General features: G+C 40.5%; 1 protein-coding gene and 1 long non-coding RNA gene across 3 annotated transcripts in view; one reads left to right on the plus strand and one right to left on the minus strand.

Moving 5' to 3' along the window:
• The window catches only part of shisa9a (shisa family member 9a), a 317,884-nt gene that overhangs the window by 77,226 nt on the left and 212,907 nt on the right, over positions 1-27,751 (minus strand). The window lies entirely within an intron of this gene.
• Positions 7,110-24,354, plus strand: LOC140735424 (uncharacterized). Of its 2 annotated transcripts, XR_012100749.1 has the most exons (4): positions 7,110-7,193; positions 9,576-9,715; positions 22,324-22,470; positions 24,088-24,354. It is a non-coding gene; the product is annotated as an uncharacterized lncRNA (long non-coding RNA). The 2 variants fall into 2 exon arrangements; XR_012100748.1 differs by lacking the exon at positions 22,324-22,470.

Genomic DNA, 27,751 nt, shown 5'->3' on the forward strand with positions numbered 1-27,751 from the left:
ACGTAGAAAAGGCTGGGAACCCCTGATCTAAAAGAATGTTTTATGATTAAAGTTAGATGCCCAAACCAACACTGGGGAAAATGCCTCGAGTCCAGGACAACATTACTCCATCAGAAGTTGTTTTCAGACTGTCTCTGCAATTGCCCTTTTTATGGGCTATTACTATCACTGGGGATTAAAAAAAACATCAAATCTAAAGTCTGCCTTATGCTATTTTTATATACAGGTGCAGTTTGATTTTTGATTCTGTTACGTAACATTTGGAAAACAGACCAGTTTCAGAGTTAAGTTGAGGTAATAACTGCTTTAACTTGTACAAGCTCACTAGTTGAAATAGGAATATTACAATTTTATGTCTTATTTTTGCACTTCAAAGCTTCACCAGACACCATTCTTTCATCTGATGTACACACATCTTTTGAAATTTGCTTCCTAAGCAACCATTTGCTGTTGCCTACGTCAACTAATCACCGTATTTTGTGTATCTGACTCACTTACGAGTCACTGCTGCTCACGTAAGTACCATCCCTAATGTCAGTGGTGTGTCTAAAGCCATTATCCCTGATAATTTCTCCTGAATGCCAAATTTAGATGGGGTTCATAACAAAGGAATCGGAGTCTGTTTCTAATCTCTTTAACTCATTGATGTGTGATGTTTTTAAATCAATTGAAGAATAACAGGACTAGAATGCAACTTCTAGTTGAAAAAAATCTGTGACTGTAGAATGTGTTTTATTCTGTATTATGTGAGACAATTCATTCGATCTATTGTGGTTCTTAAAAGCAGCTCTGAAAAATCTCAGTTTCTGATGCTTTACGAGGACATATACTGCATAGAATGTAATACACATTGTCATTTGTGCAGCGAATCCTCAAGCAGTTCAACTTCCATTATCATAAATCTTCTGAAATATATTTTTTATATCACCAGCATGCCTTGTCAAAGACATCCAGGCTGGTTTTCAAAGCATGGGCGAATTGGGAACAGATCAGATCTCAGCGGGAGCCAGTGCTGAGCAATAAAAAGAGCATGATTGAAAAGAAAAATATTTCTTAAAAATCCCGGCCATAAATTCCAAATAAGGCTAGCCTATTTCATCTTCTCCCCTCTACAATCTCAGCCCACCTGCTGTAACTTCAGCAGAAAATCAGGAAAACCTCTGCAGTCACTCAGGACTCTTTCCCCCACAGATCCAAACGTCAACAAGATTATCTACTGCAAATGCCTCCACTCACAACAGCATGTGGTTTAGATGATATGCACATGGGAGAATCCAGATAAGACATGGCACTGACTTAATTAAGGGCAATGACAAAGGTTTGAAGGTGGAGTTGTTTAGAGTAGTTGTAGGCAAACAGCAACATTTAAACAGGTATTTAAATTGCTAGTTCAAAGTGCTCAGCAGAGATTTATCCCAATTAGAAAGAGGGATTCCATGAGAAAGATAAGCCCTTCAGTTGACAAAGGAGGTCAAAGGAAATATTAAATCAAGGTGGCAAAGGCTTGTGGTAGATTGGAAGACCTGGAATTTTTCCAAGACTCAAAAACTAATAAGGAGGGAAAAAATTATTAAGAAGAAAACCTGGCAGCGAATTATAAAACAAACAGCAAAAGCAATTCCCGATGAATAACAAGCACAAGAGGTTCTGCAGATGCTGAAATTCTGAGAAACACACACAAAATGCTGGAGCAACTCAGCAGGCCAGCCAGCATCTATGGGACAGAAAGAACAGTCAATGAACTGGGCCAAGATCCTTCTTCACCAGCTGCTGCCTGGCCTGCTGAACTCCACCAGCATTTTTAATTCATTACTCTGGTAAGAGTGGAACTCCAAAAGGGTGAGACAAGGGAATTAATAATGGAAAACAAGGAATTAGTAGGTATATTACATTAATACTTTGTATCAGAGTACTTCACAGTAGAGAACACTACAGACATCCTACAGGTTGCAGGAATCAAACCAATGGTTTTATGACAAATTTGCTAAAGTTCTTCAAGGACGTAACAAGTAGAGTCAATAGAAAGAAGTCTGTAACTGTAGTGCACTCGGATATATTGAAGTTATATAAGAAGGTGATATATAAAAAGCTGCTGCACAAGATAATAGCACACATTATTGGGGGAATAGATTGAAGATTAGTTATCACAAAGAAGACAGTGAGTCAGATTAAATGGGTCTTTCAGGCTAGAAGACTATAATTAGTGAGCTACCCTCAGGATCAGTTCTTGGTTCTCAATTATTTACTATTTATATTCATGACCTGGAGGAAAGGGCAGAGTGTGTCATATCCAAACTTAATGATGACATGAAAATACGGGGTGGGGCAGTGTTATGTTGCAATGGGGAGATTAGGACTCTGTCACTGGAGAAAGGTAAGTTAAGGCAGTGGACAAAAATATAAGACTATGTGAGGTCCCACATTTTGGTAAGAGTAATCAAAATGCAGACTGTCCTCTAACTGGAAAAAGATTATAAATGATTGAAGTACAGAGGGATCTAGGTGTTCTTGTGCATGAATCACAAAACAAAATCTGGCAAATGCAGCCAGTAGTTATGAAGGCAAATAGCATAGTGGATTTTATTGCATGTGGAGGGGGGTTTGGAGTTTAGAAATAGGTAAGTTTTATTTTGTGTTAGTGAGGACACTCTTGTGCAAATTTTGCTCTTATTTAAAACAGGATATATCAGTGTTGTTTGCAGTTCCAAAGACTTCACCAGGTTGATTCCAGGGCTGTTGAGACAAGGGCAATGAGTTGGCTCTGTATTCTTTGGAGTTTAGAAGAATGAATGAGGGGTGAGGAGGCAATGACAGGGTAGATGTTGATGTGTTTCACTCCAGGTTTCTGGATTCTGAGTTGAATGATGAAACCATCGTGGAAACTGCAGATTCTTCCACAGTTTGGACAGGAGGCATCTGATGGGTAGTTTGTGCGGGGGGTTTTTTTTAACTCCCAGGACATGGACTCAAGGATCTCAGTATTATTTATCCTAAATGCTCTTTCTCCAGTTGAACCAATCATGTGCCTGTGATTTTCAAGATTTAGTGGGAGTGTTGCAATTTTTTCAGGAGGCTTTGAGCAATCTTGAATCTTGTCCTCTGTCCAACTGGAAAACTGTACAGAGCTCGGAACAGAACGTTTATTTCTGAATTCTGCTGGTAGACGTGATCTGCCCAATGGAGATAAATGAGAATCATTAGGACCTCAGTTGTAGGGTAATGGCACTGATGTTGATTTGCTTATCCTTAGAGTGACTTTGGAGGAGGTTACTGAGACAGTATTAGTAGAGTTGTTCCAATACCTTAAGCTGCCTGCTATAGGTAATCTGGGTCTCTGAAGCCCAGATTAGGGGAATGGAGGTTATTGCAGCCTAGAACACTACATTTTCTGTTTGTGCTAAAATCTTAATCTTCAAGCACCCCTTTCTTCAATCCGTGCTAACATATTGATGATCATGGAGGATTTCATCAATCAAAGCTGCCTTCTCTGAGAGATGATTTCCAGGATATGAGAAACCTGAGAAAGTACTTGGCATGGATCTGTATTGTCAGAGGACAGAGTTGTGTCTTATGACAATAAAGTGCTTTCAAGTTATCTATGGCCCAAATATCCAAGGCTCTACCTTACCAAAAGCCACAGGACTCATCAGAATCAGAGAGGCAGTCAACTCCAGTGGAAGAAACACTTTAAAGACTGCTTCAGCTGTGACTGCCCTTGAGGGTGTGAGTGACTTTGACTGCATCTCCTCCTTTGAGACCCTATAAAGACACAACATCATGACCAAGTTCTTCGGACATTCTTCCAAGAAGCCCCTCTGGCCATTTTTCACCTTCTGCCTTGCATTTGTTTTCAACATTAGAAAGTGTTGGTTGTTGAATCAATGAAAGTCATTGCATTCAGAGGACAAAGAAAGAATAACTAAGCTTGTCCTTGTCAAATATCAATGTTTTATTACTTACTGGCTTTAGTAAAGGGCAGCTTGTTCTGCAGGGTTGCAGACTCATGTTGTCTTCACACACTTGTGAGCGCATATAAAATGGCATCCAGCAATAATCCCCAGAAAAAAGGAGAAAACCATTATCCAACTGAACAGCAGAACTGAGATGGTGTACGTTTCTGTATTTTTGGACCTTGCCATGCCCTTCACTTTGAAATTCTTATATTTTGCTCTTTAATTAATCTTTTGGGATCACGTTGCCCAAGGGGGTCACTGCCGTTGTAAGTACGAAACAGCAGATGATTAAAAACACCCTGTTACAACATCCCGGGAATCCCCAAATTCACGCTATTCTTACAGTACGCACATGTTTGTGATAACATTAAATGATGGTACTAAAGTGAAACTTTAACTGTCAAAAGGTTCCTTAAGGTTGTTATAGCCGGGTGTGGTAGTAGGGATAAGCTCCCATTACCTATTAAATGTTCCCGATGGTGTGCACCTCAAATAGCCTCTGACAACCAAGTCCAGCTCTTGGCCTTCAGGTGGTGGCTTAGCTACTTAAGTCCAGTGGAACCATTTCTACTGACAGGAGAAGGGCCAAAGGCAGGTTACTGGCACCTTAAGACTAATCGCTCTGGGCGGAAGGGGTTCATCAGCCATGGTTGTCAGCTCATCTAGGAGAAGGAAACTCCACTGTCCTGCAGCTACAACCATTCCTGGGGAAGGCTTCAGGAATAAGCCCTGAGGAAAAATCTGGAGCTGGGGTCCCTAAGGCAGTCGTAATGCTGACTGGCAACTCCTGTGATGCCGCTGGTGCCGAACTGCTTTGCTCTCTGTCGTTCATTTGGATTCACCAGTTGCGTTGAGGGGGGAAGCCTGCTGCACGGGCAAAAGCTTACCCTCCGTACTGTGCTGCCCTGGCTTGCACACTGGCTCAAGCCTTGACTTCAACAGCTAGGACACAACATCCACGGTCAACCCCGACCAATGGAGTTCAAGAAGAAAGAACTGTCAAAATAACTTTTAATTATATATGAGAGCAAAAATAGTAAAACTATTGCAAACCTAAAGTGTGCAATCTGTAAGCAAAACTGTGATAACTATGTCATCATTGTAAGCCTCACTGGGATTTGCGGTTAGTTCGAGCAACAATAGATGTTTAAGTTGATTTTCCTAAGGTATATGTATATTTAGCGGAACATATTCTTTTGTCATTTGGTAGGTCAGAGAGGACATTACGCATGCTGCCTCCCAATATTCTTCCAGACAGAGCAACAATAGTTTGGCAATTGCCTTCAATCTTCACTTTTGTTTGGTTCCATCATACACAGTGCTCACTATTAATGGATTCGTGGGGCTGCATCATTAGGATTAATAAAGCTATGTGAAAAATCAATTACACAGGTGATATAACTTAAGTGCATCTCTTGTTTCAATCATCCTTCTAATCAGTACTGTTGACCTGTACTGACTATTCTATATGGAAGTTAATTACACTTTGGAGAATTTCAAATTTTTTCACATTTTTTTATGCTCTTCACTTTGTTCATCAATCTTTTCTAACGCCCTGCGTTATTAATGGTTCAGCTTTAAAGGTTAAGAATACTGTTCGATAAGTAACAACTGAGCAACAAACTCATGCTTTCTTTTGTTCGCAGTGAATTATTTGTTCAAGGGCTCTGCAATGAAGCTGAGCAGATTGCCATTTCACCAAAGTACACCCATTCTTGTGACATCAGTCACTCTTGCTAACTGTGTATAATTAGATCACTTTTACTGCTGCCAGTGCAAATTACCCTGTCTTGAGTTGCCCTTTTAAACTAAGTCCTGCTTAGGTATGAGCAAAGCTGCAGTATATAGTTTAAAACAGAATGAGAAAAGCCAGTTCCGGAAGAAGTTGGTTAAGTTAGATTCAGATGGTAAATGACCAGTGACACTGTAATATTCAGCATGACATTTTCTTTAAGACCTGATAGTTATAATGAAAAATGAGGTTTATGTAATAGCAATTACTCCGGTGCCTAGCATTCTAAGAGTTAGAGCAAAAATACAAGGCCATGACATTAGTGGCTGGCCTTCACCAGTTGCAGAAACCTTCTGCTGCACCAGGATGACAAGAGGTCTCTAACATAGTCTTTCCCTGAATCTATGGCTCAGGCTGTAACTCCATGGGTAGAGTATAAATTCTGTGAATATTGGACACCCAAATAATTATTTCCTACTAGATGAGTGAAATAAAAATCCCTACGTTCCTCAATTTTGCTCTTTTTGGGGTCAAAGGGTGTGGGGGAGAGAGGCAACCTTCCATTTTGATAAAGGAATACAACACAAAATGACACCAAAGGTCTTGCACCAATCTCCTCTAAAACGTGGAGAATGGCACTGTCATGTGCTGTCTTCCCAAGTGCTGAGGAATGTGGAAGGATATGAAGTGCACTGCAGGGTGGGCCTGTCAAGTTCAGGCAGAAGGCTGGACAGCAAATAGGCCGCTCAAGGCTGGTAACAATAGGACTGTCACAGGCAGAGATCAGTCCTTCCAGGTAAGGCGACACTTCACCTGTGAGTCGGTTGGTGTGGTAGACTGTGCCTGGTGCTACCGGTGTGGCCTTTTATATATGGCTGAGACCCGACGCAGACTGGGAGACCATTTCGCTGAACACCTACGCTCGGTCCGCCAGAGAAAGCAGGATCCCCCAGTGGCCACACATTTTAATTCCACGTCCCATTTCCATTCTGATATGTCTATCCATGGCCTCCTCTACTGTCAAGATGAAGCCACACTCAGGTTGGAGGAACAACACCTTATATTCCGTCTGGGTAGCCTCCAACCTGATGGCATGAACATTGATTTCTCTAACTTCCATTAATGCCCCTCCTCCCCTTCTTACCCAATCCCTTATTTATTTATTCCCCCCTCCTTTTTTCTCCCTCTGCCCCCTCACAATCACTCTTTGCCTGTTCTCCATCTCGCTCTGGTGCTCCCCTCCCCCTTTCTTTCTCCCTAGCCCTCCTGTCTCATGATCCTTTCCCTTCTCCAGCTCTGTATCCCTTTTGCCAATCACCTTTCCTGCTCTTAGCTTCACCCCACCCCCTCCGGTCTTCTCCCATCATTTCAGATATCCCCCTCCCCCTCCTACTTTCAAATCTCTATCTTTTCTTTCAGTTAGTCCTGACGAAGGGTCTCGGCCCGAAACGTCGACTGTACTTCTTCCTATGGATGCTGCCTGGCCTGCTGCGTTCCACCAGCATTTTGTGAGTAACAGCACACGTCCTTTTTTGTCAGTGTTGAGATTCCAAGCTTGAGAATGCCTTTGGGCTTGGACAGAGGGTAACTGATGAATCCAGCCATACATACTGTTTCAGAAGCTCGTATCAATCACAATTTTGCACGGAGCAACATAAGGGGATATTCAAACAGGCGACCAAAAAACTCAGTCGAAAAGCCTGCCATTAGGCACTTCCTACAGGAAGAGAGGTTTAGATGGGGATTCCAGAACGAGACAGTTGAAGGTGATTAAGTTTGGCAAGTATAAGGGAACAAAGGAGGCAAATGTCAGCCAAAAGTTTTGCTCTGACCAGACTAATGCTTTTTAAGTTTTTGTTACATTTTCATGGCAAAAACACATGATTCACCATTTTTTGCATTATCCATTGTATTTACAAAGCCACTGATGATAGACACCAATTCATATGACACCCATTTGTACTTTGATTAAAATATAGTGATTGCAGATTTTTTATAGATTATGTAATTTACCAACAAAGATAATTCCAGTTATCTAGACTCATCTCTTAGATTAAGCTTTCAATGTAGTACATTCAACTTTCTTAAATTGTGCAATACATATGGTACCCAGACAACATTATGATTAGGGGTAAGAATTAGTTTGGATCGTCTTGCTAATAAAATCCGAATGCTTAATTTAAGTCAGTCTCAGAGCCTTACGTTGTTCAATGCTGCAGCTGCTTCATCTCAAGAGCCATAAAAAACAAATAAAAGTTGATGAAGGTATCTTAATAAAGGAAGATGTCTTGCAAAATGATTCATAGCAATAATGAAAAAAGAGGAATAAAGTGTGCTGTGGACTATTTTAAAATTTGTTGTGAATTGGATAATGCTATTATTACTCCTCTCTTATTGCCCTGAGTCGTTAGCCTTCTTTGTAGTCTTTGCATTGATAATGCTGTCTATTTCTAAGACTATAAACCAGCATTAGACCACAAGCTCAGAAGACATAGGAGCAGAACTAGGTCATTCAGCCTATCGAGTGTACTCTGGCATTCCATCATGGCTAATTTATTATTCCTCTCAACCCCATTCTCCTACCTTCTCCCCGTAACCTTTGACATCCTTACTAACTAAGAACATATCAACCTCCACTTTAAATATACCCAATAACTTGCCTCCCACAGCCATCTGTTGCAATAAACTCCACAGATTTACCAACCTCTGGCTAAAGAACTTCCTCCTCTTGACGTTCTAAAGGGATGTCCTTCTATTTTGAGCTGTGCCCTCTGGTACTGGACTGCCTCATTACAGGAAATATCCTCTCCATGTCCACTCTATCTAGCTATTCAATGTTTGATAGGTTTCAATTAGATCCCTCCTTATTCTTCCAAACTCCAGCGAGTACAGGCCCAGAGCCTTCAAACTCTCCTCATACATTAACCCTGTTGTTCCCAGGATCTTTCCCATGAACCTCCTCTGGACCCTTTCCAATGCCAGCACATCCTTTCTTAGATAAAGGTCCCAAAATTGCTCACAATAATCCAAGGACCAGTCTGATAAATCCACAGCATTGGATCCTTGTTTTTATATTCCAGTCCTCTTGAAATGAATGCAAACATTACATTCACCTTCCTTACCACCAACTCAACCTGCAAGTTAATCTTTAGGAAATCTTTCACAAGAACTTCCAAGTCCTTTGTACCTCTGATTTCTGAATTTTTTCCCTGTTTAGAAAATATTCTACACCTTTATTCCTTCCACCAAAGTGCATACACATACACTTCCCTACACTATATTCCATCTGCATTTCTTTGCCCATTCCACTAATCTGTCCCTGTTCTTCTGCAGTCTTACTTCTTCCTTAACATTACCTGCCCCTCTACCTATCTGTGTATTATCTGCAAACCCGGCCACAAATCCATTAATTCTGTCATCCAAATCTTTGACATAACGTGAAAAGAAGTGGTCCCAACACAGACCCCTGTGGAATGCCACATGTCACCTGCAGCCAACTAGAAAAAGCCCCCTTTATTCCCACTCTTTGCCTCCTGTCTGTCAGCCAACCTTCTATCTATCCTTGTATCTTTCTTGTAATACCAGAGCTTTAATTTTGTTTAGCAACCTCACGTGCGGCACCTTGTCAAAGGCCCTCACAAATTCCAAATAAACAACATCTTCTAATGCTCCTTTGTCTGTTATTTCCTCACAGACTTGCAACAGATTTGTCAGGCAAGGTTTCCCTTTAAGGAAACCGTAATGACTTGTCTTTTTTTTTTACCATGTGCCTCCAAGTACCTTGAAACTTCATTCTTAATAATGCACTTCAACATCTTACCAAGCACTAAAGTCAGGCTTACTGGCCTATAATTTTTTCTCTTTTGTCTTTTGCCTCCTTCTCTTTTTAGACAGTGGAGAGATATCTGCAGTTTTCCACTCCTCCAGAATCATTCTAGAAATCTGTGATTCATCAAATATCATTACAAATGCCTCCACAATCACTTCAGCCACCTCTTTCCGAACCTGGGATGCAGTCCATCTGGTCCAGGTAACTTCTCTACGTTCAGACCTTACAGCTTCTCAAGTACCTTCTTAGTAATAGCAACTACACTCACTTCTGATCTCTGACACTCTAGAATATCTGGCTGGTATCTTCTGTGGCAAAGACTGATGCAAAATACATATATGAGTTCATCTGCTATTTCATTGTCCACCATTACTAACTCTCCAACACCATTTTCCAGCGGTCCAATAACTACTCTTGCCTTTCTTTATATATCTGAAAAAATATTTGGTATCCTCTTTTATGCTATTGGCTAGTTTTCCATCATATTTATCTTCTCTTTCTTTATTGCTTTTTCAGTTTCTTTCTGTTGGTTTTTAAAAGCTTCCCACTAATTTTTGCTGTATTTTATGCCCTCTCTTTTACCTTTTACACTGTCTTTGACTTCCCTTGTCAGCCACGGTTGCATTATCCTCCCTTTAGAATACTTCTTGTTTGGAATGCATCTATCCTGTGCCTTCTGAATTGTTTCTAGAACATCCAGACACTCATGCCATCCTTGCTAATGTCTCCTTGTAATCTTCTCATGGCTCTATAATTCTCTTTACTCAAATGATATATATATATATATATATATATATATGATTTTAGCTTTCCCTGTCTCAAACTGCAGGGTGAATTCTTATCATGATTGCTTTTCCTAAGGGTTCCTTTATCTTAAGCTCCCTAATCAAATCTGGTTCATTACACAACACCCAACCCACAATTGCCTTTTCCCTATTGGGCTCAACCACTCTAAAAAGCCATCTTGAAGGCATTCTACAAATATCTTTCCTTGGAACCCAGCGCCAAAACGATTTTCTCAATCTAACTGCATACTGAAAGTCTATCATAACTGTTATGTTAGGGTTAGACTATGTTATGTGTTATGTTATGTTAGACTATCATAACACTGTTCTGCTTACATGCCCTTTCTAACTACTATTGTAATTTGTACGCCACATCCTGGCTACTGTTTGGAGATCTATATATAACTCCATTCAAGGTCTTTTTACCCTTGCAGTTTCTTAACTCTACCCACAAGGATTCTACATCTTCTGATACTATGATACCATTTTTCTAAAGATCTGATTTCATTTTTTTTTTAACCAACAGAGCCTCCTCACTCCATCTGCCTACTTTCCTGTCCATTTGATACAACGTGTATTCTTGGGTGCTATCCCCCAATTGATAACGGAATCTCCATTTGAGATGCTTTGCCACCTGAGCAGCTGGGAAGTGATGCTGGTACCATGACTTAAGCTTCCTGTTGATAAAGGAAGCAAGGCACCACAGCACGTTGCTGCACAGCATCCTATAGACAGCACATGTTAATAAAGTTCAAAGCAAATTTATCAGCAAAGTACATATATATCACCATATACAACCCTACAATTCAGTTTCTTGAGGGCATATTCAATAAATCCAATACCTATAATAGAACCAATGAAAGAACACCCAGTGTGCAGAAGACAACAAACTGTGCAAATACAAGAGGAAAAATGGAATAATAATACTAATAATAAGAAGAAGAAATAAGAAATAAATATCAAGAACATAAGATGAAGAGTCCTTAGAAGTGAATCTATAGGCACAGAAACAGTTAAGTGATGGGGCAAGTGAAGTTGAGCGAAGCTATCCCCTCTGATTCAAGAGCCTGATGGTGGGGGGGTAATAACCGTTCCTGAACCTAGTGATGTGAGTCCTGAGGTTCCTGTACCTTCTTCCTGATGGCACAGTGGGATGAGTGCGTGACCTGGGTTGTGAGGGTCCCTGATGATGGATGCCACTTTTCTGTGACAATGCTCCATGTAGATGTGTTCAACAGTGGGAGGGCTTTACACATAACGGACTGGGCTGTATCAACTACTTCTTGTATGATCTCCCATTCAAGGGCACTAATGTTTCCTTACCAGAAAGTGACACAGCCAGTCAATATACTCTCCACCACACATCTAGAGTAGTTTGTCAAAGTTTTAGATGTCAAGCTGAGCTGTTGCAAATCTCTTCGTAGAAGCACTGCCATGCTTTCTTTGTAATTGCACTTTTACGTGCTCGACCCAGGACAGGTCCTTTGAAATGATAACACTGAGGAATTTAAAGTTGCTGAACCTCTCCACCTCTGATCCCCCAATGAGGACTGGCCCATGGACCTCTGGTTTCTTCTTTGTGAAGTCAATAATCAACTCCTTGGTCTTACTGACATTGGGTAAATGGTTTTTGTTGTGGCACCACTCTGCCAGATTTTCAGTCTCCCCCCCACTTGCTGGATTGTCATCACCTTTGATTTGGCCAACAACAGTGGTGTTGTCAGCAAATTTGAATATAACATTGGAGTTGTGCTTAGTTCAGTGTAAAGTGAGTGGATCAGGGGGAAAAATACACAGCCTTGTGGTGACTTGAGCTAATGAAGATTGTGAAAGGGATGTTGTTGCCAATATGAACGATAAGTATATGCAAATAAGGAAATCTAGGAGCCAATTGCACAAGGAGGTATTTAAACCAAGGTCTTGAACCTTATTTATTAGTTTTGAGGAGATTATAGTATTGAATGCCGAGCTGTAGTCACTAAAGAGCATCCTGATGTATGCACCTTTGCTGTCCAGATGTTCCAGGGTTGAATGAAGACCCAGTCTGCTGTGGTCCTTTTGTGCCAGTTGGCAGATTGGAATGGATTCAAGTCGCTTCTCAGGCAGGAGTTGACATGTTTCATCATCAGCCTCTCAAAACACTTCATCACAGTGGATGTAAGTGCCACTCGATGATAGTCATTGAGACAGGTTACCACGTTCTTCTTGGGCACCGGCATAATTGAAGCCTGCTTGAAGCAGGTGTGTAACTCAGACTGTCGAAGCGAGAGGTTAAAGATCTCAGTGAACACTCCAGCCAGTTGATCAGCACAGGTCTTTAGTTCTCACCCAGGTATCCCATCTGGGCCAGATGCTTTCTGTGGGTTCACCCTCCTGAAGAATGCTCTCCCGTCGGCCTCGGAGACTGAGATCACAGGGTCGTCGACGTCCGTGGGAGTTTGTGATAATTCTACAGTGTGCTGGTGGTGGACAGGAACGGTGGGGGGAAATATTGAGGCCCATGGCAATGGCATTGTTTAAGTAATTCACTGCTGTTCTGGGGTTATTTGGTTTTAGAATTGGAAAATCACACTTGCTATATTATTTAAACGTGTAGTAGGCTGTCTGAGTGGAAACTAAATATGGTCTTGAAATGAAATACTGCTCCAATTTAACTACCTTTATAGTTTTAATAAACGGAGACCCCACGCACTGGGATTCCCAATTAGAAGGGGAAAAGCAGAACTGTCCATCAGTCAAAAGGTCAAAAATTGGCTCTGAATATTGGACCTGTTATTCCTGACACACTACAGCTGAGGACAGATTTGCAGTGAGTCTTTTCATCTTAGTATTATTCTCGGGAGGACTCCTCTGCAGCCCCCTTGAGCCTTCAATCCTCAAGCCCCCATAACCCACTCTGAAGTCTGCCTGCCCATTGATCCTTGCCCTCTTCTTCCCTGGTAACCATTCTCTGAATGACATGCAGTCTTCCTATCTGGAAGGCAGTTTGGTAGGGAGATTGTTCAGGAAATTTAAAAGATGCCCTACAGAGAGCTTGAGGAGATTGTCAGGGAAATCCATACTTCCACACTTCCAATCTCCCAAGTTTCTTCATTTTCACTTACAGCAGAACACCTCCAATGAATGTTAAGTTCTGATGGCCCCTGTTCCCTCTGAACTGCTAGTGACACACATTGGTTCAGAACAATGCAGGGAAGCCCAATGGCGCAGACCGCAGAGCTCCAGGAACCCGAATTTGATCCTGATCTCCAATGATTTCCGTGTGGGGTACTCCCTGTGACTGTGTGGGTTTCCCTCAGCTTCCTACTGCATCCCAAAGATTTTCAGGTTGGTAGGTTAATTAGCAGTTGTCAAGTTTCCCATGGGGTTGGGTGGTAGAATCTGGGCAGAGTTAACGGGAGTATGAGAATGCTAGAATCTGGGGGTAGTTCAATGGAATGAGGGGAGAACAAGATACAGGGGAATGGAAATGCTCTGTGAACCAGCGTAGACTTGATAAGCCAAACTGGACTCTTTCTATGGCAAGGATTCCCATCCTGGGGTGCACTGACCCCTCGGCTAATTAATGGTAGGGTTCATGGAACAAAAGGGTTGGGAATCCCTGTTCTATGGTGTTAGCAAACATAGAGTATGCGGAATACAATTCTCCTTGACATTATTTCATTTGCACCAGTTTTAGATTTTGCCCCCATGTTCTTTGCCAAAATTTATTAGCGATTGCAACCTATTTGCAGTTGGTGCAGAGCACAAGGCTGGAGAACAAAAACGAATCGAATTCTCAGAAAAGGACTTATATCAGGGGAACCTCCGTTGTCTACTTCATGCATAACTTCCATAAATATTTCAAGGCAGCTGACCAGGCTGGAAATCTAGTTCATTGCAATTTAAACAGATTGATATCCAACAGGTTGTCCTCAAACTGGCAGCTGCTAATCCATGATAATTCTCAAATTTCTAACGCAAGCCTAACAGCTCTGCATTTTTCAGTAAGGGTGCTCTGTTAATTCATTTCCAATCCAGTAAGCCAAGCCTGCATTCAATGACTCACTGCCAACACTTACAAATATCATCTCTAATCTCTCTTGGTACCCAAATGCAAATACCATCTGTCTCTTGAATTTATACATATAAACTCTTATTTTAGTTCATTTTTAATTTCAATCCAAGTTAAACTCATCAAATCTGCTGGGATTGTCTCTACTAATGAAAACATCTTCTCTGGTAAATACCTGAGGATGCAGTCATTGACACTAAAAGTTTTCTGTTTGTTCTCCAGTCTTTAACAATTTTGTCGATTATAAACCTTTTGTTGTTGCTTCATTTCCATCAGCAAGTGTGTAGTAGCAACTGGAACACAAACTCTTTGAAAGGAGTGAGGCTAAGAGAAAAAGACAAATTAGATTCTCAAAAAGGTCTTGGATAGTGACCTTATCACACTTCTATACTGTGTGTGGACTTTTGTGGTTTTTAATATATTTATTAGATATAGAAAATATAACCCAGACTAGTCCCTTTTGACCTCAAACTGATAAAAAATGCAGTCATTTCCAAGAATCCAACTTGAACAAACACAGATATTGGTGGCTTAACTGAATGAGTAGACTGATTTTTTTTCTGATCTGTGGAGAGAATTTCAATTGGGGTCAGTGCTTTATTAGCCTGTAATCATTATTTGTGTTATTTTGTAACCACTAGAGGCTGCATCATTCTAAGATAAATAACAAAGAGGGCATTTAATGCATCACCGCTCGGGTGGTCACATTTATTATTCTATGAAATGATACTGATTTTCTACTGAAAAGAAATAGCCTAGACAACTGTTGACCTGATTTAAGCATCCAACATCCTGTATACGTACTGTGGAAAAGTCCGTTTTACTGTACCTTACAGTTCATTCCATTAGTATGGATTCATCCCATACTCAAGGAGTAAGGATTGGCAATGAAACTGAAATAAGTGTGGGTTGGAATTCTGTGTGTCGGCTGTCAAATATGATGCCTGGTCAGTCCTTCCACAGTATTTTAAGACCTTGATGATTTCATGGGGATAAAGGGCAAATATTTAGAGGCGAACAGAAAGATAATATATTTTAATTGATTTATATATTCCATTACTTCTTGTTTTAGTTCATTGTATTTTTTTAAAAAAGACTCTAGGCGTCTCATTAGAGATATTTAAAAACTATTAAGGTCAATTTTTGGTGTTGCAACTGCAGTGGTTGTCTGCAGCTGTGAAGAGCTGTCAGGGCTTGGGGTTTATAACTAGATTACCTTTCACCCTCTATCTGGGCCAGCAAGACTGACAATCCATAACTGGACGAGTTAACTGTGGGCATAGGGGAACTGCTGACAGCAGTTCTGGTGAGGGGATCAAGCTAATACTACTGATCTAACTCAATCTCCACACAGAAATATATTTTTCATACAGTGGCATGAAATATTATAGTAAAAGCTGCAAAATCTTTTGTGTTAGTTGACTGGGGGTACAGTACCACATCATTAAGTGCCCTCACCACCCAGCACATTCCCTCTTCTTATTAGTACCATCAGAGGAAGCACAGAAGCCCGAAGACTCGCACTCAACGTTTTAGGAGCAGCATCTTCCCCTCCACCATCGAGCTTCTAAATGGTCTTTGAACCCATGAACACGACCTCACTGTTTTGCTCTCATTTGCACGATTTATTTTTATACGTTCGCTATTGTGACTTCTTACAATTTTAATGTATTGCACTGTACTGCTGCTGCAAAAGGATAAATCTCACAACATACCACGTGTTAGTGATAATAAACCTGATTCTGATTCGGACTGGGGTCTGGGGTCTCACCACCTTTAACTCGGGATCCCGGTATATGGCGTTTCCTGACTGAAACTCACAAAGTGGTGATTTTGAGACTGCTACTGGGACAAAGGGAGAGAATTGCGACTATAAGTTGTCTCCTGAATGTCATCTCCCAAGCTCAATAAAGATTGATCCATCAAAAGCAAAGGATTAAAAATAATCAGCAAAATGGCGGGCTGGGAGTCAGGGAGTCTTTAATATTTTAAAACCTCAAATTCTGGTTCAGCTGAAGCAGAAGGAGAGGGCAGTCAAACCATTCCTTGGAAGTGGGGGTGCTCACTTACAAGTGAAATAAGCAACCACTGAGTTGATTTGATTTATTTATTTGTTTATTTATTTAGAAATTCAGTGTACAACAGGCCCTTCCAGTCCATTGAGCCTCATCGCCCAGCAACTATTTAACTCCAGCCTAATCACTGGATAATTTGCAATGGCCAATTAACCTCATCATTGGTCTGTCTTTGGAATATGGGAGGAAACCATTGCACCCAGGGGAAAAGTTTTAACCCTGGCCAACGAATTCCACAGGCCATGGGCAGAGGGTTTAGGGCACTGCTTCCAGGAAAAGTTAATTGCTTTCCTCCAGTTCTCAATAAACTATTTACAAATTAAGCTCCTCCCATCCCTGCTCAGCAATCAACCCTACACACCTGCTGAGAAGTATCTATGGTTTCAGCCTTTCCCTCCTCCCCAACGCTGCTGCCTGTCCCAACTGAAAGTCAACCCTTTCAGTCAGGCTGACAACCCTACAGGGAAACCAATGGCAGGGGAAAAGAAACTTCCAGGTTTCCCCTTGGAAACTCGAGCATCTCCACCCACATGATGTAAATGCCCGCTAATGGAGTATCGTGCACGCATTGAACCCCGCGCCTGGTATTTAATTCCATTAGGCAATGGAACAGAACTTTATGAGAAGCACTCCATGTGCATTCCCGCAAAACATGACACATGCGTACAGCAGAGACCAAATTTCTACCACAGGACTTTGATGCTGCCATTAGGAGCAGGGGACAACATCCTTATATCAGTTTGGGAAGTTGCCTTACTGAATCCTCATCTCTCGTAATACAAGCTAAGTTATTATCAGTATAAAAATGGAATACAGCACCATCAACAAACCAGTGTTAATCTTGAAGTTCCTTTATTTAAATATTCCAGCTATGGCACTTCAAATACTTTTTTCAGATCATGGACCATAAAATAGTGCTAATATCAAAAACCAATTTACAATGTTTTCACACTAAAAGTTTCATGAATCATGTCAGACATGTGCATGACAGCTTAGAAATTAAGCACCAGTTATACCTTGAGTCAGAGGCAACATACTGATATATCAAAATGCTTCAATTAGTGATGTAGGAAGCAAAACCGAATTGTTACAGATTTCACTGGTTAAACATTTACAAAAAAAAGTCAGTGAAATATTTTAAACAATTAAACCATTCACAGCATTAATCACAAGCCTACCTTTCACACTGTACTGCAAGGAACAGTTGGAGAGGTGGAAGCTTGGTTTAACTAGTCAGAAAAATTCAAGGTAGCTGCACTCTAAGAATAAAGGTGCCATTCAACGGGTCCCATTGTTATGACAAAAATAATCAGATAGTTTTATGAAATACCTTTTCTGAACATGATTGGCTAAGACCTAGATACAGCACTGAAGAAACTGTGCAGGCTTTCGCTAGAAAAACTATCACACACTGTATAGATTAGGAATATCTTTCTATTAATCAATCTCCTCAGGCATATAAAGTAATTAGCTATTCTAATATAGATGAATCAAACTGAGGGAGGCTGCTCCAAAATTAGATTCTTACTGATAATTTGGTCCAGGATATCAGAAGGTCCCTTAACAGAGAGTGTTCATTAGTTTCACAGTCTGAATACAGTCTATAATTATCAACCCCTACTTGAGTCACAGGGATTTTTTTAATATAAACCATTGGGAAAATCCTTTGTGAACCTGTGACACTTCAAACTGGATTCAACAAATATTATAGAGTCATAGAAAAGTACAGCACAAAAACAGTCCCTTCAGCCCATCTAGTCCGTGGCGGATCATTTAAACTGCCTACTCCCATTGGTCCCATAGCCCTCCATAGCCCTGCCATCCGTGGTAGAGTCAGAATGTCTCTATTATGTTTTGCAAAGTAATTATAGTTCAGGAATGTTGAGTTAAGTTCATCATTCAAGCAAGAGCTCAATCCCCACTCTCCTCCTCCCTATCCACACCACCTTTTCCTTTCACTTTACTGCCAATTTCTTTCTTAAATCAGTCCATGTTTATTACTCTTTTGGCTCACTGTCCATATTGTTGGCTCATTATATGAGAGGGTTCTTGTGATATCTCTGTAAAAATCCCGTTTAGTTCAAACCAGCTCCGTTCTCATAGTTCAATTTATGGAGTATTTAGGCCTATCTTTTCCTGCAACTACAACAGCTGCAGTTGCCTCAACAAAATAATAGCTTGAACCGCTTTGGGAGAGGTTTTTCTCAGGCTAGAATCTGGGTGAAAGGGTGCAAAGGTTTTGATATTTATATGTGGGTGCTGGCAGGAGCCTACAGCAGCAGCTGCTTAGGCTGGCCTCGAGGAGCTTGGATGTAACAGGGAAGTGCCGACACTGGCCACAGAGAGCACAGAACAACAATAGCAATGGGCTCCTCTAAACATTGGACTTCAGTTTGAAACATTTAATTCAAGGTTGTTTGATAATACTCTTCTTCATTGCTACTTATTCAGACATCTGTAGAATTGTACCAAAGTTGAAAATAGGGTTGTAACTTCCTGCCTATAACAGGCAAAAAGACTTAAAAATCCAGCTGCAAAGACAAATTAACTGGTGTGTTTTGCTGTGGCTGTCGAGGATAGTGGCGAGTTAGCCATAGGATTACTCAGTACATTGCCTCCAGAAGTCTGAATGTCACTTTTCAAGTTATGGCCCACCGAGTATATGCCAAGCATCAACCATCTATTACTTCATTAATCTCAATTATCATTCTCATCCAGATTCCCTATCTAATGTACCTATAAGGGACAAATTACAGTGGCCAATTAAGCTCCCAACACATGCAACTTTAGACTGGGGAAGGAAACCAAAGCCCCTTGCGAAAACCCGCACAGTTGCAGTGAAAATGTGCAAATTGCACACCCACAGCATTCGATTGAATCCAAGTCACTGTGAGGCAATGGCTCAACAAGCTGCAATACTGTGCTACCCAAAGTTTTGATTGTCAGTGACCAGTTCTGCATGCTGTACTCAGGAGATGGTCATTATAAAGTTTTATAAAGCATTATAAAGTTTTCAGTTACTCCATGACGTGCATGTTACTGGATCCACTTGGTTCAATATCATGTTCACAGCTTTGACCGATGCTCTGTATCTGGCAGATGTGTTTCAAATCACTGAAAAAAAGCACCCAATATCCTTCTAATGTCTATCTTATCTGTTTCCAATATCGTTCACCTTTCATTCCCTGAAGTAGCCCTTTACTGTCATTAATGTCATCTCTCATTGCCCTGTTTCATGGGCTATTTAATTCCAATTCATTAACTTCAAAGCATCCTCCTCAGAAAGGTAGCATCCATTATTAAGGGTCTCCATCACCCAGGACATGCCGCCTTCTCATTGTTACCATCAAGAAGGAGGTAGAGAAGCCTGAAGACACACACTCAGTAATTCAGGAACAGCTTCTTCCCCTCTGCCATCCGATTCCTAAATGGACATTGAACCCATGAACACTACCTCAATACTTTTTTATTATTTCTGTTTTTGTATGACTATTTTAATTTAACTATTTAATATACATATACTTACTGTAATTTATTTATTTATTTATTCTATATTTATCATGCAGTGAATTGTACTGCTGTCGCTAAGTTAACAATTTCCATGATAAACGCCAGTGATATTAAACCTGATTCTGGTTCTCTGATACTCCTGAAATTCTCTGTACTTCACTTACATTTTGCAATGAGTTTCTGAACATAAAGCATTAATGTAAACACAAAACTGTAATGGTTCTAGTAACCACTAACTTGCTAATATCCTCACCCTCAATCTACCAATGTTAACCTGAATTATTCTAGCTTTGGGTGGAATCTAAAGGCTTTTATGTGGAACTTCAACTTTATTTTGAAAATCCCATCATAAAATTTGCCTAGAGTTCATTTGGGGTGTCATTTCTAAAATAAATCATGGTGACTGGTCAAGCAGACTTTCACATTCCAAACTAATATTGACTTAAGATTATAAATTTATAATCATACAGGTGACCCACAAATTTATTGACAATTGATTTACGTACATGAAATGGCAGGTAGAAAGAGTTAACACCACTCTGTGTCAGTTTCATCATTGTTTATTCACTGGGGCACTGGTTTCTATTTCTTTGCAAATCAATGCTCCATTGACATAATTATTGTTAATGCTTCAACTGTTCCATCCCTAGTCAGACTAAAAGTACTTCACTTCTTCAAAGTGTTTTGGGTCAACATGAGTCATGAAAAGTGCCTTTGAAATATCACTTATTTTCTACTTTACAACTGCTGGCTTACACTCCACATTTCTCAGAGAGGGTTTAATCCTGCTATTACTTCCAGAACTTGCAGATCCATCAGCTGCCCTGTGTGGGATTAGAACAAGCTTCTACACCAAAAATCCCAATATTGTACACATGCTGTTAACTAGTGTACCACAGCTTTCAGTAAGACGGCGACGCACTCGGACATAGCGGCTTCAGCAAAAGGTGTTATTGTCTTTTTTAATATATTTTTTATGATCCCAAGACTCTGGTGGACATTAAGAACTTAAAGTACTGCAGGTCTACCCAACAGTGAGTTGCTCATTGGCAGAGAATTTGAAGGAGCTGGACTTGATGCGGACCGTGCTGCTGTCTACTACAGAGAGGCGGTATCGTGCAAAGGCAGTGTGCTGTCAAACAGTGAGTGATTGTCTTAGTCACTTTTCTTGTGGTCACAAGACTGTTGGACATTGGTACTGCGGAATGCTGCAAGTCATTGGTTTATTGGTGAGACAGGTGGTGAGGGAGCTGCGTGGTGTCAGTCATGGCAAGGACTAGGCCTCAAGTTGCAGTGTCACCAGTGTCACAACTGTGGTATCCAGAAGACTCATTGCTGGTGGCAGTATGGCATGGTGTCCAGGCTGGTGTCAGTGCTGCCCTCCAGTGTTCACTTGGCAGAAGACAAGCTGTATTCTGCTCAACTGCAGACTGCTGAAGTGTTCGTGGATTCAGGGACTTGCACTATATTCTTTTGTGCATGACTGTATGTTTCCTGCAATCTTGTATGTGCCACACATGCCTTGTGTTGTGTATGACTGTTGGTACTGTGCTTTACACTTTGGTCCAGGAGTAACATGTTTTGTTTGGCCTAACTCATGGGTACCTTGGACTATTTCCTCTTTGTTGACCACAGGAACTGGGCTACTCATTTTACACTTGGCACCATTGCTTAGAAGGGATTCCCAACTATTTTTATGCTGTGGACTAATACCAATAAGCAAGGGGTCTGTGGACCCCAGGTTGGGAACCCCTGGCTTAGAGGGAGCATCATTGCTCTCTCCTTAAATACGAGGAAATCTTCAGATGCTGGAAATCCAAAACAACATACACAAAATGCTGAAGGAACTCAGCCGGCCAGGTAGTAAGCATGGGAAAGAGTAAACAGGTGACAATTTGGGCCGAGACTCTTCATCAGGAATTTTCTTTCCTACTTTCTTGGAAACTTGAGAAAGATGTGGTGAAGAAGTGAATCATGCTAACAATCCCAAGCACTGACCATTGCTCTGAATAGATGAATTCAGTACTGACAATGGAAACTGAGGAGTTTAAAGTGATTTTTCTCATTATTAAATATGGATTACAGGATTCTGTATCAAGACTGCTCTGGGACAGCTGATTCACCTCAGAGCTTACATTCTTAGGGATCTGATTGCACTTGTGCAGAGAAAGGATGTCTTCCCCTCACCTTAGACCAGGAAGCTAACAGAATATTGTCCACCTTTTCTTTAGATGCGCTCTCTAAAACGGACTTTGGAGAGAGAATTGGTAAAGGGATACGACAACTCCATGGAGTACAAACTGGCCTCAGAGGCCAGAGGCAACAAAAGGGTGACTACATTCTTGGAAATGAGTCTAATCAATCCTTTGTTCCCTCCAAAATCAGTTCCAATTATCTGAAGATACCGGAACAGCCAGGACACGCAGCATAAATTAGGTGAAGATCATAAACCAGCTGAACAAGAAATTGGAATCATGGAAGCACAGCACCCACCCAACCCCAAGAATTGTGGTAAATAGCCTAGTTTTCAAGGTGAGTCACTGTGCATAGTACAGATGTGGCCATACCCCACTCCCAGTGCTTCATTAGCCACCTGAATCATTGCCAATAATTGATTATGTTTGCAAGGTTACAATGTATAAATCTCCAAAGGGGTGAGATGCATAACCTCAGCCTGATGGCTATCTTTGTGTTTGGCTACATCGAGTTGTGCGTAGACCCTAGATAGGCAAACACCAAGTGTCACTATATGCTGAGATTCTACTTGTCCCTGGTGTTAAAAAGGCTGGGTTTGACTATGTTGCGTTGGAAATTTCATCATTGGCAAGCCTGTTCACAAAAACGCCTTTGGATAGAAGTCAATCAGTTAGTAGTCTGGACACAACGTCTTCATTGCAAGAGTAAATAGTGAATGGTTCACCCAGCAGGCAGTCATTGTTGTTTCTCATCACCAGAACTTTCAAACAAGCTCCAAGGTCTTACTTGAATGTTGGGGATGGGGAGAAAGGATCTTCACATCCTAAACGTACAGTCACAGTTTCAATCCACATCTCTTTCTGGATTGTGTGTGCATGCTTGGAAAGGGGTCTGGAAAAAGGTGCACTGATCTTCGTTGAAGTTCACCCTGAATGTAGGACTCTGCTCAGTAAACTGTTTCCAGGAGATCATACAAAGACAAATGTGCTGCTAGAAGATCATTTACTTTGGTCTGCTCAAAACATGTTGTTCATCCAGCACGAGGAGCTATTGAAAGCTGAATGCCGCACATTCCCAGTTGCAGGGATAAGCACTGTGGGATGCACTGAAACCTGCAGCAGCCATCGTAAAGTCTCAAAGGGGAAAGGGCACCGAGAACCTTGTCCTGGCACTGGACCCTACGTTAAAATCTCTTAAGCTTTTGGCTGATGGATGGTTTAGGAACTGACAATTGATGTCAAGTTGGTAGAATGCAACAACTGGAAGTAAGCATACAATATGTTTGGTAAAGTGAATAATGACCATGTGATGTTGAATATTGTATAACTCTACAAGTATATTTTATGAATGAGGTATACTTGAGAAAGAAAACTACTGGCCTTGCCACTGACACCCACATTACATTACATAAATAAAAATAAAATTATTCTTTTATCTCTAATTTTCTGGAAATTTAAGAGTAGCAAATGACAGCACACATTATAAACAAACAGTAGATTTAAGCCTATGTTACTACGTACGAAATGCTAACTCTTATCAACTCTCCAAGAGTGCTAACTGACCAGCTGGGTACTTCCAGCATTTTCTCACTCTCCATAGCGTGTGCAGTTTTTGCCGCCTCTATAAATTACAGTGAAGAGATACCCCGTAACACCAGTCAAAGAATTGCAACAGAACAGAACAGAGCAGCCTCTGGATCTGATAACACAACAAGTCACACAATGTTCAGGAGGTCCCTGTTCTTTAGCTGAATGTTCAATTACATAATGCCTATAATTCACTAACAGCCACCTGTGTCATTTATAATGTTTATAATGAATTTCTCACATTTTTGATAAGTAGTATTTGGTGTTGTGAGGGAATTCATTAAATTAGTGACTAATAACCACACATACTGCTATTTTTATACTTTTATTTTCAGTATAGATTTCTCAGTGTAATTCCTGTTTGCAGATCTGACGCAAGGAAAGCTCTAATACAAAGGAATGATCTCTCACAAACAAGAGAAAATCTGCAGTTGCTGGAAATCCGAGCCACACACACAACATGCTGGAGGAGGAACTCAGCAGGCCAGGCAGCATCCATGGAGAAGAGTAAACAATCGACGTTTCGGGCCGAGACCCTTCGGGAGGACTCAGTTGTTAGAGGGATCTCCCAAAGTGTTTAATGTTAGTTCATCCAGATATTGATGTGCTTAGTTAAAGATAACTTACCCATACCCACCACAAAATATTGCATATAGCATCATTAAAGTGTATAAAATACTTGTGTGGAGAAAATATTATATTGGAACAAAAAGGGGACTCCAGTTATCAGAATTACTCATTCTTCTACACACCAGTTTGTTTTATTCCATATTATACATGTCTATCTTTAGATTTGCAATTCAGAGTCCAAAAATGATAGAAACAAAATATATATTATCGAACAGAACATTACAGCAGTTAAAAATCTAGCTTCTTCAACCTATCTTCATAGGAGATGCACCCTAGTCCAGGCAGCATCCCGGTAAATCTCCTCTGCACATTCTCTGAACTCTGAAGCTTCCACATCCTTCCTATAATGAGGTGACCACAATGCAACACAATATTCCAAGTGTCGTTTAACCGGTGTGTTTAACTGGTATAGAATTTCAATTTCATATATTTCTTTATGACACAGAAGGTGACTCATCCCATCTATTCTATGCCAGCTTTCAGAGCAATTCCATCAGTCCCATTCCTCCAGTTATTGCCTCGTAGCATATTCTGTTTTACATGTCCATCAATACCCTCTGATTTTTCAGCTACACAGCTATACTAAAGGATAATTCACAGTGAACACTTAACCTGCTAGCATGTTGTTGGATTGTAAGAAGAAATCAGGTCTCCTGGCAAAAGCCTATACAGTCATAAGGAGAATGTGCAAACTCTATATGGACAGATTGCAAATCACTGGAGGTCTGAGACAACAGCAGGAACTGCTATGCTACTGTGCCTGCCCCATTTCGATAAATGAATGCTAGTTTAAAAAGCTGGTATTAGTTTTATTGGCTGATTTTCATAAAAACCTAACCGGTCCACTAATGCCCTTCAGGTAAGAGTATCTGCTATTCTTATCGAATCTGCCCTACATGTGACAAAAACAAAGCATTATGATTTTATCTGAAACAGCCTAGCATGTCAATCACTCATGGATATTAAATGACAGTGATTTCAAATACATTCCTTTGGCTTGTTGTCCACCTGGCTCACCATTAAGAAATAAATACAGTGGATACTGGTTAATTGGGCCATTGATTAATCAGGCAACCACTTATTTGTGACAACTTGTAAAGAAGGAAGACTAATTGAGAAAATTACCAGGATTTTCTTAGTTTATTTGGAATACTGCCACTTAACTGAAGCAACAGACTTTTGCTGAACTGGTTCTAACCAGCGTCAGTCAGGTACACTTGAGTCACCATTACACACTACACCGTGCGCAGAGTGAACAGTTTTAAAAAGCATCCGCTGTATGTGTTTCTGATCAAAAGGCAGTGATTTTTGTCACGGATGGTTGGCGAGAAATATGCAGTAAGACAATTCAGAACTGCCTCATTTGCTGCAGTTTCAAGCATTCAGTCTTAGAGATGCCAGAAACGGGCAGGAGTGGAAATGAAATGATTTCACTACTTCTACATGTTACAAACTACAGTAGAAAGAATTTGAGGGCATCAGCAATCACCTTGAATGTTACAATGAAAATGAAGAGTTGAAGGTTGCAATTGTCTAAACTTAAGACTCTAAAGCATTGTATGATTGCAGTCTATTATCTGAACTAGGTATCTCCATTGATTTTGTTCATTAGCAGTCAATTTAAAAAAAATGGCAGTATTGAATTCCTTCATCGAAAAATATTAGGAACTAATACACAGTTTTATAGTATGGTAGCAGTATTGGTAGTGTTCTAATTTCTGTATTTCATGTAAATACATAATTTGTTACTCAGTTGTCTCTTTTATACTTTTTTAACTATTTCCATGAAACTTTAGCTAATTAGGACAACTGCTTATTTGGGCCAAAATGTACTGGCCCCGATGTATCCCAATTAACCAGAATCCACTGTATTATAGTACAAGGCATCACAAATAAAATGGTACAGATAGTTTCCACAGCTTCACAAATGATATTTCACCACCAGTCATCGTATTTCTCAACTTCTGCTACCGTTATTCAGAACTGTAAATCACTATTTGAAAATAATATATTTCTGAAAGTTTATAATTGTATCGTTCATGAGAAAAGTTTCGCCTAACCTGGAAATGAAATTTGTGGGCACAGACCAAGTTCTGACAGCTGAACTGAACAATAGTTGACCTTATTAACGGCTCTACTTCAATGAATTATACATGGCTTTCTTGAACTTGAGCTGTAATGGGGAAAATTACTTTCATGCTCAAAGTCCAGAGTTCAAATTCATCATAGACCTTTGGAGCTTGTCACTCATCTTTTCAAGATTATTCTTCGAAGAGGTCAAAGACCTTACAACACAAACAGTTGGGAAGACAACATATTAAAGGTAAATAAAAAAGGTTAATAGTTTAGACCCAGGGTGCCCAACCTGGGGTCCAAGGACCTCTTGCTTAATAATATTGGTCTTTGGCATAAAGAAGTTGGGAACACTTGGGTTAGACATTTAATGATGGAAATAATGACCAAGGCATAGAAGGCTGCAGATCATGTGCTGTTATTAAAAATAAATACTTATGAGCATGGGCACGGTGGGCTGAAGACAGATCTGCTTCCGTGTTGTATGAACTCCATATCTCGAATTAATGCAGCAGAGGAATTTTCTTACACCTACGATGCATAAACCTTACTACACATGAGCTGTGTGAATCCCTGTTCTCTGGCACAATTACAGATAACAATTGCGTACAATTTCGGTAATCATGCTGAAGCAACACTTAACTTGCACAATATCTTGGCATGGTAGGAGCTTAATCCTCAGCACTGCAAGCAGCATGGTGGAGTTAAATAGCCAGCTATTAGGAGTAATGGGACAGACAAAGAGAGAGGCAAATTTTTTGAACAAACTGTCATCATTTGTGGCTGTGGAGGGGAACAGCACGGGCAAGGAAAAGAGTGTAATTTCTTGCCCTGAAATTATAAAGCCACACTCGCAAATGACAGGGAAATCTGCTTCATCTATGCATTGGTGTCATTCCTAGTGTAGTACCTGACAACAGCCAAGAATAGTCCTTATAAGGCCTGTTTTCCTGCTCTAGGCCCATGCATTGGATTTTCCTGGAGCCAGCACAGTCTAGGTGCAGAGAACTAATTTTGCAGGCTCTTCACACTCTGAAGTGAAGCAGTCAGGCAACAAAGCCCCAGAGCCTTGCCTCCAGAATATGCTTCTAGGCCTTGAGAGAGCATAGGTGAATCATTACTTACATCAAAGTTGGTGGTTAGTTTCAATAGTTCTTAACTAACGCTGATATTTAAAGTCACTTAAAACTATTAAGATAATGCAATTAGTTTAATAAATAACAACTTCTGTTACTCCAAAAAGAGCAAATAGCACAAAGAACTGTAGCACAAGGTATTTTAATCATAGAATAGACCGTAACTAAGTCATATGAATGTATGTTCCTCTT

This window comes from Hemitrygon akajei, chromosome 11, assembly GCF_048418815.1.
Source record: "Hemitrygon akajei chromosome 11, sHemAka1.3, whole genome shotgun sequence".
NCBI lineage: Eukaryota > Metazoa > Chordata > Chondrichthyes > Myliobatiformes > Dasyatidae > Hemitrygon > Hemitrygon akajei.